This window comes from Lycium barbarum, chromosome 8 (genome assembly GCF_019175385.1).
Source record: "Lycium barbarum isolate Lr01 chromosome 8, ASM1917538v2, whole genome shotgun sequence".
Taxonomy (NCBI): Eukaryota; Viridiplantae; Streptophyta; class Magnoliopsida; order Solanales; family Solanaceae; genus Lycium; species Lycium barbarum.
In genome coordinates, this window is record NC_083344.1 from 7,096,892 (window position 1) to 7,107,884 (window position 10,993).

Here is a 10,993-nt window from a genome sequence, read left to right on the forward strand (position 1 = left end):
TCTAAATAGCTTTTGATTTTAACTTAAAAGAACTTAGTTCTAAAAAAGAAAAAAGAAAAAAGTTCCTTTCATTGAATGCAACACGAAATCGGTTCCAGTTGGGTTATATTTAAAAAAAAAAAAAGGGAAATAATGTTCACCATATGTTATCCGAACTAAAAGAAAAGCTACAAGTGATTAATTTTAGCAAAAACTCGATAAGTTTGTATCTTGAGCTTGAAATATATATATTTTTTAAAATGGGCACTTCATCTAATTATTATTTTTTGAAATCTAAGCTCAGTTAAGACAAGTAAAACATGCACAACTGTACCAAACTTGAACATTGTAAAAAATGCTTCGACCAACATTTGCTTATCAGTTGAAATTTCAGCTTTTAATCATAAGGGCAGGTTTGTCCTCTCAATTCAAAGAAACATGCTCAAGTTCTGAAAATCAGTTCTAGTCAAAACTTAATTCACATCTCCCTCTTGGCAAAGCTTACAGTGATAAGAAAAAGAAGTCACAACTATAGACCTAAATGTTTCAAAGAAAATGTTGTAGGTAATATAAGTAATTCAAAAAATAAGAAAAAGTTAACCGCTAGCTTCTCCCTTATGTCAACTACCCCTCTAAATCTAGGTGTTATAGGGTCGATAACCTTAAGAGAATCAAATAAACATTCACAAACAAGAAAAAAAAACGGTTAGTAATCTTAAGATGAGCAAAAAATGCAACAGTAATCCTCTCTTCTCCTTGCATGCATTTGTTCAGATGTTTTCAAGAGAGGGAGAGAATTGAATGCAGGATAGACGCAGGTTCACAATCTAGCGAAGATATCGAGTCTCAGGATGGGACTTCTACGGGCGGCGAGAGTCTTCTTATGAAGACTCCAATTGCTCCCGAGATGTACATGTAACACAAAAAAAAAAAAAAAAAAGATAATAGGAATTAGAAATGCAACTATTAGATAAGGCAAATATAGAGTCATATGAATTCCAACTCCCACATAAACACCTTAATGGTAAGCACAAAGTGGACTGAATCAAATTTAAAAAAAGGGTCATATTTTACTATTTCAAGATAGATAAACTTAGAGGAAAATATTTTTGAAACATAGAACAGGTTTTAAACATCCTATAACTAAATTATGATCATGTGGACAAACATTTGAAAATTTGATCATATCTATTAAAAGGGCCCAACATCAGTAGCTAATATCGTGAAACAAACTAATTTACAATCTGATTGCTACTCATACGAAACAGCAAATGAACATAATTTAAATTCGAAGAATCAAGCAAGCGACTAGAGAACATGTAGTTATTCTTCTCTCTTAAGACCTATGTGAAGAAATACTTAAAGCCAAACATCTGCTGCATAAGAAACGAAAGCTAAAATCAAAGCAATACTATTAGAAGACATGGTATTTTTACACAAACGACAAACATCTACCAAACCCATGACCTTCAAATAAATAAATAAATAAATAAATAAGATAAGAAAGGGAAAGTGTGTTTCATAATCCTTGTTAGCAGTTAAAAAAATATTAGGATTCCTAACTCATAAAATAAGACTCTCGTGGTGCTCGCTTAAATTTAGCATGTCGGGTGAGAAGCACAAAATTAAGATTCTGGAAAAATAATATCTAAGATAGTGACAGAATCTATGAAGCACATGATATGTGAGTTTCTTAAGGCAATCTTAAACCAGTGCATCTCAAAAGGGGTAACAAGAAGGAAACCAAAAACACAAGACTCTAAAGTGTGTAATAAAAGAAACATACTGAACATAGTAGCACATATTATAGATCTATTTAAATTGACAAACTCAACAACAACAACAACAACATACCCAGTTAATCCCACAAAGTGAGGTCTGGGGAGGGTAGAGTGTACGCAGACCTTACCCCCACCTTAGGTAGGGAGGCTGTTTTCGAAAGACCCTCAGTTCAAGAGAAAGCATAAGAAAGGTCAGATACGGGAAAACACATCAAAGCAGTTATGAAAATGAAAACAGTGAAAGTAAATAAGCCATTATAAACCATTATAAACCAACAGATACTCGCAGAAATCAAAAGACAAAAAACTATAGAGCAACATAGCTACTCGTAAGAAAGGATAAACGCAACTACTTACTAGCCTTCTACCCTAATATGAGTCCTCCATACCCTCCTATCTAAGGTCATGTCCTCGGTAAGCAGGAAATGCGCCATGTCCTGTCTAATCACTTCCCCCCAATACTTCTTCGGCCTACCTCTACCTCTTCTGAAACCGTCACTGGCCAACCTCTCGCACCTCCGCACTGGGGCAGTTGCATCTCTCCGTATCACATGCCCAAACCATCTCAGCCTCGCTTCCCGCATCTTGTCTTCCACTGAGGCTACCCCAACCTTGTCTCGGATGACTTCATTCCTAATCCTATCGCTCCTAGTGTGCCCACACATCCATTTGAATGAGGTTAAAGTACTCATACCAACCAAAATTTAGCTAAAACAAACTATGAAATTGTATAACTCATACTCATGCTGAACTTAAAGAAGCACAAACGAAACCAGAAACAGCACTGAGGCAAACAAGAATGAAAAGTTGGAAATCTCCTTATCTATCTCAAACAATCCTATTCGTCTTGTGATTTACGAAACGAAGACTCACTTTAGTCATTAGTTAACATCATGAATAGTCATTGAAAGAAATATTTTAAATTCTAAATCAGAGGGAAGTGAAAGATTTTCCCATACTTTAACCAAACTCAAAATTGCAAAAGGCAAGTGATCCAAACTTTCTTTAAAAAAAAAAAAAAAAAACAGCCACCCAACGAGAGATACCAAAACAGATCTTGAACAACAGGAAAAAAAAAACAACTTTATGATTATAAAAGACTCAAACACTTTATATCATATAGGGGTTGAAGCATCCGAGGCTTAAACGAGCTAATCACACACATACCGATTCATTTGAGATTTATACTAAGAAAAGAGAAATATTAAGGTGAACTGAATTGAATATTAGTTCAAGAAAAAACAAGTATTGAGAATTTAATCTCCATGGTGCTTGAAACAATTAAATGGAAGAACTAGCATAATGATAGGGGGGATTTCACTTAAGCTAGACTCGTTTCTCTGTATATGAGACTGAAGGAAACTAATAACTTAAACTAATCTGTGAGACAATTGAAAGCACATAGAACTAAGATATTAATGTAAATTACATAGAAAGAGTACTATACAAAATAGAAAAATAAAAGGAGGGAGGATTTTTGAAGATATGATTCACATAAAGCTTAGCCTATAACAGATTTGTCGAAACTAAACAAAGAGGTAAAGCCTATTTAAAACTAATCAGCATTAACAAGTTGACAACACAATAAAGACGTTATCGATAGTGACAATCAAATTAATAATAGCGGCAAGCTAATGACCACAACCAACTAATCACATAAATTTAATTAATTACTTCCAACTAAGCCAGCAAACAACCAAACAATTAATAAACATTTCCTAAGACTAAACAATTAAGAAAATGGAGAGGGCAAGCTTCTGCCATTGATGTAGGGTACTGAAGCTTTTCTTGAAGGGGAAAAGGGATGAGGGAGACGTGCGGCTGAAATGTGGGATGGGAATTAGGTTTGAAAAAAAAAATGAGTTTAAAGAATATTGGGCTGGACTCTTTCATTGGTTAATGGGCTGCGAATTTGGGTTGAAACTGATGGCCCTTTCTTCCTTAAGTTTTCTCTTGGGGTTTTAAGTTAAGATGAAAGATGCTCTCTTTAGTTAATTAATATTAGCGCGTGCTAAAATATTACTTAATCAAAAATTAAAATTATATGATAACGTAATAGTTGACGATAATATTTATAAAGTTTTAAAAGTTGGGTGTCAACACTCCAGAGAGTTCTCTCAGAAGATTTTACTAGAGAGAAAGTACTTTTATGTCGTTATTTTCCCAATGAGTTTGTACTCTTGACTGACGGGGGATAACCTAGAAGTTTTGATGAGGCCATGGATAGTGAAGAAAAAGAAAGGTGGTTTGATGTTATGCAATATGAGATTAAATCCTTGTATGATAACCATACATTTGATCTGGTTAAGCTTCCTAGAGACAGAAAAGCTTTGAAAAACAAGTGGGTTTTCAGGGTGAAACATGAAGATAGTAACCCAGTTTCACGATACAAGGTTAGATTGGTTGTAAAGGGCTTTAATCAAAAGAAGGGAGTTTATTTTGATGAAATCTTTTCTCCAGTTGTGAAGATGTCATCCATTCGGGTTGCTCTGGGCTTGGCTGCAAGTCTAGATTTAGAGGTTGAGCAAATGGACGTTAAAACCGTTTTTCTCCATGGTGACTTAGATGAAGAAATTTATATAGAGCAACTAGAAGGTTTTGAAGTTAAGAATAAAGAGAATTATGTTTGCAAATTGAAGAAGAGCTTGTATGGTTTGAAACAAGCTCCCAGATAGTGGCACAGGAAGTTTGGTTCTTTTATGAGTCAGCAGGGCTTCAAGAAGACTTCTTCATATCATTATGTTTTTGTGCAAAAATTCTCTGATGGTGACTTTATCATTCTATTGCTTTATGTTGATGACATGTTTGTTGTTGGTCAGGAAGCTTGCAGAATTCAAAAGTTGAAGTAAGAGTTGAATGAGTCTTTTGCTATGAAAGACTTGGGACCAGCAAGATAGATTCTTGGCATGCAGATTGTTCGTGACAGAAAGGACAAGAAGTTGTGGTTATCACAAGAGAAGTACATTCAAAAAGTGCTTCGCAGGTTCAACATGGATAAAGCTAAGGTTGTCCGTACACCTTTAGTTATGCACTTCAAATTGAGCACGAAGCAGTGTCCTTCCAGTGATGATAAGAAAGAAGATATGAAAAAGTTCCTTATGCTTCAGCCGTTGGCAGTCTGATGTATGCGATGATTTGTACAAGACCAGATATTGCTCATGTTGTTGGTGTTGTTAGTTGTTTCTTTCTAATCCAGGAAGAGAGCATTGGAATGCTGTGACGGGGATTATGAGATATCTTTGTGGCACTTCTAGTCTGAGTTTGTGTTTTGGGACAGGCAAGCCTATTCTTTGTGGTTACACTGATTCAGATATGGCTGGTTATGTTAATACTCGCAAGTCTACTTCAGGGTACTTGATTACTTATGCAGGGGGAGTTGTGTCTTGGCAATCTAGGTTGCAAAAATGTATTGCTCTATCTACTACAGAAGCTAAGCTTATTGCTGCCGTTGAAGCTTGTAAAGAGTTCTCTGGATGAAAAGCTTTATGGAGGAACTTGGCTTTGCTTAAGAGAGGTATGTGCTTCATTGCGACAGCTAAAGTGCTATACATCTTAGCCAGAACTCTACATTTCATGTTAGGCCAAAACATATTGATGTGAGATACCATTGGATTGGAGATGTGTTGGATTCTAAGTTGCTTAAACTTGAGAAGATTCACATCGATGATAATGGTTCAGATATATTGACTAAAGCTTTGCCAAAAGGGAAGTTTGAAGAGTGTTGCTTGATCGCCGGAATAGCGATTTCCTCCACATAGTCGGGAGGGGGAGAATTGTTGGGTTTTTTGGTTTTTCCCTTCCTATGTGGATTTGAATTAATAAAACTCAATCCAATTTGGACCAGCCCACTTTTGTCCTAAAATCCACTATTTATAGGATCGACCTAGGTCTTATTTTTATAACACAAGAGTAAATTCATAGCAGCCATAGAGAGAAAAAAAAATTGAGAGATAAGAGGTGATTTTCGGACCAGTGAAAATCAGCTACAACAGTCCGCTTCAAATTGCGTTTCCCGATTTGTTAACCGTTGGATAGTTCTCAAATTTGAACTGGGGGGAGGGGGGGGGGGGGGGTTTCTCAACATCTATTTCTTCAATTTAAATGGTGGAGATTGGATTTTGTAGTTTGTAGCTCCAGTTTTTTATTACGAACAATAGCTCATTTTTAGGGGTAATTTCTCTTCTTTCTTCACTAGTTTTGGCGCTATCTTTTATGTTTTGTTGCTCGGTGTTTGGCGTTGATGTTGTAGCCATTTGGAGAACATTATTGTAACTCTTGTTGATTATAGTGAAGTTCTTGTGGGCCGGAGGTCCTGTGGATGTTTCCTCTTCATTGAAGCGGTTTTACCACGTAAATTTGGTGTCTCTTGCGTTCTATTTATTTTTGCTTGCTTTGCTATTTTATTGTTGGTATAGTTGCTGTCCGGATTTCCATTTGTACTAGTGTTTATTGTCTTCTCTTGATTCAAATAGTGTGGAAAGTGTTGACTTGGATATTTCTTCCGCTATTAACTTATCGTGCAATTTGATATTTGCTCATTTCTTCCCAACACCTTATTTTGAACTCAAGAAAAACTTTGACCAATCATTGAAGCTCCTTTTCAAATTAAATAGTTTACCTCTCAAAATATGGAACAAACAATAAAAACTAGCAGCAATCCAAAGCTTTACATTCCCTTCTTATATAGGTGTCAAATAAAATGTCAAAAAAGCTTTACATCTAAAATTTCAAATGTTGTTGCATGCAGGGGTGATTATTTGCTAGAATTTTTCAAGGGGACGTGAAATAAACCAAATCTAAAGTTCAATTCGTTTTTACCGAATTAGAGGGTGTTTGGACTTTTTAAAAGCTTATAAGCTATTCTCTCAGTTCCAAAATAAGTCTGACCTTAGCAAAAATCACGCCAAATAAGAAATCAATAAATACAATGTGGAGTTTACTAAACTACCCCTATTTATTAGTTTTTTTTTTTTAAATTGAGCAATATTAAAGAGGACTACTTCTTTAATGCTAAGGGCATAATTGGAAACACATGTCAATTTTTGTCTTGAATTCTTAAGATGACACTTATTTTAGAATAAATTTTCTTTGCTAACGTGACACTTATTTTGAGAGGGAGGGAGTAAAAGCTAAAAGTCATAAGTTGGGAACACCCAACTTTTTGCTTACTAGTTTCTAGGAACGCGCGTTGCGCGTGTGCCCCATATTAATGAGCACTATGCATTTGAATTATAAACAAAATTTAAAGAAAGACGTGTAAGTTCCGGAAAGTGAGAATGTTGATCCTATTTAGCTAACTTAATAAATGAGTATATGTTATCCCGTAGAAGTCCATGATGCCAATTGTGCCCCTCTCTGTGAGAAGATACTATTGGTCGAGGAGTGTTAGTTATAGTTATAAGAAGAACGATTATCATGGTTGTTGCATATGTTGTGAATGCACATAAACTTGAACCTACAAGAAAAAATAGTGAAATTGAAGACAATAATTCAAGATCGTAGAATTCATGATGGATATATAATAAAAATTCCAAATCTAAGTAAGAATCGAAAACCATGAACAATTTATAAAATATCAAAAAGATACTTACCCGAATAGGGAGTCAAGCTCTAACCAGTTCTCATAATTATTTGAGCACCACTCTTAACTGTAAGTGTCAATTATGTCATGAATCGTATCAACCTTTTCGGCGCATAAATTGCATCTTCAAATAGAAAAAATAGAAAGAAAAATAGGTTAGATACCAATACATTGATCAAAGAACAAAAACACATGCTTAGAATTTAATAATAGTTAAGAGTCAAATGTTATAAGATGAATATTTAGATGGGGTACACCACTTAATTCCATGGACATATGTGTTCCTTTCTCTCACCCCAACCCCATCCTTCCCCCCGTTTAATCCAAAGTACCGTTTGCACTTGTATGTAATTACAAGATTACAAAAAAGAATTATCGAACTTACATATAGCTATCATCAGGAATAGAAAGAAGCCATTGTTTTACCTCAAAAATTGGAATTCTACATATGATTTGGTGAGAGATTATGTGAAATTTGATATCAAGAATATGGGTCCTTGCAAATAAGTATCTCCTTTCTCATTTCTCATAGGAATCAAAGGGGTGTTGTTTCTTGATGAAATATATGCGTGGTAAAAAAAAAATGTCTGTTCAGATTCATAATTGCTACTGATTCTAAAATATAAATGACAAAAATGTAACAGCAGGCTCTTCATTTGCTCAAACATTATCATGGTTGTTACTTTTTACAGTATTTAATTCTCCAATGCAACTCCTCAAATTTTCCACATATTCTATAGAATCAAATTGATAAATCAGTGACATTTCAGCTAATTTATTGGACTAAACAGAAATCAATTTGAATTCGTGATAGGAACTTCTAATCCAACATTTATGTAATTAAAATATTACTATTTCATTATATGTTTAATTAGATTTTTATTTAGTGAAGGGGCAAAATGATAAACTAACTTTGAAGGATAGAACTTTCTATTTTTAGTATAATATGATGATTTTTGTAATTTTTTTGCCTGAAAATAAGTATTTGAAAGCACTTTTTATTATTCTCAAACACCACAAAAAGTAGAAAGGAGATTAAAAGCCAATAATCACTTAAAATAAACCAATCCAAACATCCTCTTAATTGTGTAAATAATTTTTGTTCGATCTTAACTTAAATTTCAATTCAAAACTTTCTTTTTTCAAACATGTGCGCTAGTGGTTAACACTACCAGTTGTGTTGATGTTATTGTAAATCATTATCTGTCCCATTTTCGGCCACTTCCTAATTATATACCCATCTGTTTGAAGAAACCTTCCTCCCCACCCCACCGCTAAAACTTAAAGAACAAAAAGAAAGGAAGATAGAGAATAGTGGATATTTTCCTCTTTATTCCTCCACTGTTTTCTTTTCTTGTGGTCCTTTTTTTTTTTTTTTTTTTTTTTTTTTTCTAGTCTTGTGTCCAGTACTCGCATTGGAACCCGAATATATTCGGATTCGAGCCGCGTAGGGCCCTATTGGGGGAAACGCTCCCTACTAAGGATTTTTCTATCCCCAGGACTCGAATCTGAGACGTATGATTAAGAAAGAAATAATCTCATCCGCTGCACCACTATCTTTTGATGGTTCTTGTGATCCTTTTTCAAGTACTAAGATTTTCTTAATTCTTTTTCGTTCAAGTTAGGGGTGTGTTCGATATGAAGGAAAACACTTTTTATAAAATAAATCATAAGCCTTCAGCCAAGTCGTATGATTGTGTAATGTGTAATTCACATTACATTTCTTAAGATATATAAACAGTAGCCACATGAAAAAAACTTTCTATAATCATAACAAAATTCCAAAAAAATGCATAAGCTTTACTTATCCAAATGTTATCACTTTCTCAAGGAAACAAAGAAAAAGTTAAACGGCAACATTCCAACTATAGTTTAACTTTTTATGTATGGTCAGTGTAAAGAAGTTTTAAGCTATCCAATTATTTAAAAGATAATTATGAAATATTGTTTCACTAAAATTTAGATTAAAATAACTTAAGAAGCGCGTAATATAAATTATCTGCGTAAAAATATATTGTTAGTCTAAAGAAATTTTGCACTATATATGTTAAATAATTGTAGTTCGTATTTGAATCACAAGAAGATAAATTAATTCTCCCTTACTTTCACTATAGTCCAGCTGACAATTTTAAGTTGGTGGTATCAGTAATCTAACGGTTTGTTTGGTACACAGACTAAATTATCCCGAAATTATAATTTTGGATCAAATTGATCCCATTTGGAAGGTGAGATAAAATAATTTCAAGTTTGATGAGATAATAAGGTGGATATTCCAGAATTAACTTTGAGCTTCGGTTATACTCTGTTTGCTAGAAGATATAAATTTATCTCAGGTCAAATTTATACCTTCTACCAAACAGAGTATAAAATTAATACTAAACTTAATCCTGAGATATCCACCTTATCCCGTGTACTAAACGACCCCTAAGCCCTAACATAATAAATTCTTAGACGGGAGTTTGATAGTATAACACACAATATGTATAGGGTTAGTAAGAAAGTTGACACGCTAGTGAAGCAAGGAGGTTCATATGATATTCCTTGCTAGTAAATTTTTGAGAAGACAGCTAAAATATCCTTTGTTATGAATTTGGATTAAAAATATTTATCCCATCATTAAAGTTTTCATATATACTCTTTTCTTAACGGAAATATCCAAATCCCACAAAAGACCCCGATTTTATTTTTTAAACATGATCCAACTAAGTAACCAGACCCAACTAAATAATAACTAATACAATCCCCTTATTTCCCCTCTCAAACATTTTCTACTTGTCTTCGACTTTAATCCAGAGGGCAACTGCAGATCATTTTTACCGTGCGATCATATTTGTTTATCAAGTTTTTGCAAATTACCAAAACTTCAGCCACCATACAAAGAATGGCCTCCATTTGTGTAAGGGAAAACTATGATCACCACTTGAAAAGTAGAAAACGTTTGAGAGAATTGTGGGAATGAGGGGATCGTGTGCGTTATTATTTAATTGGATCAAGTTTAAAAAATGAAATCGGATTATTGAGAGATTTGGGAATTTCCGTTAAAAGAGGGGGTATATTTGATAACTTTAATAATGGGAGGGGTATTTTTGACCCGAATTCGTAACTTAGGATATTTTTAGCCTTTTTCCCAAAGTATAGGGATATTTTTTACCCTTTTCCCTAATTTTTTTTGTAATCTATTACACATTACTCCCTCTGTTCCATAATAAATGGTTTTTCAACTTTTCAATTTTTTTCAAAATAAGTTGTATTTTAGAATTTCAAGAATACTTTGGGCAGATTCTTCCAAAATTGGTCTTATTTAAATAATCAAGATTCATTAACTACCTTTTTTTTTTCTAGGCATTTAATTGTGTAAACACAATTTGATTAGGGATGAATTAGTAAAAACACTCCTAATTTTGTAGTAGTAAGCGATTTTTTAAAAGGTATGTATGAGCTAAAAGAACCACTTATTCTGAAACGGAGTTATTATATTACAAGCCAAAAATAATAAATGCAATAAAAGGAAATTTATGTTCCTAAAAAAATATTTGGCAATTCTTTCACAGAAATAGCCAAATGGGGGTCCCCTCCCTTTGTCATTATGTCCCTTGTACACCACAGAAAAAAGAAAACTCTACTCTTTTTCCATCTCTTGCCTAAAACTGAC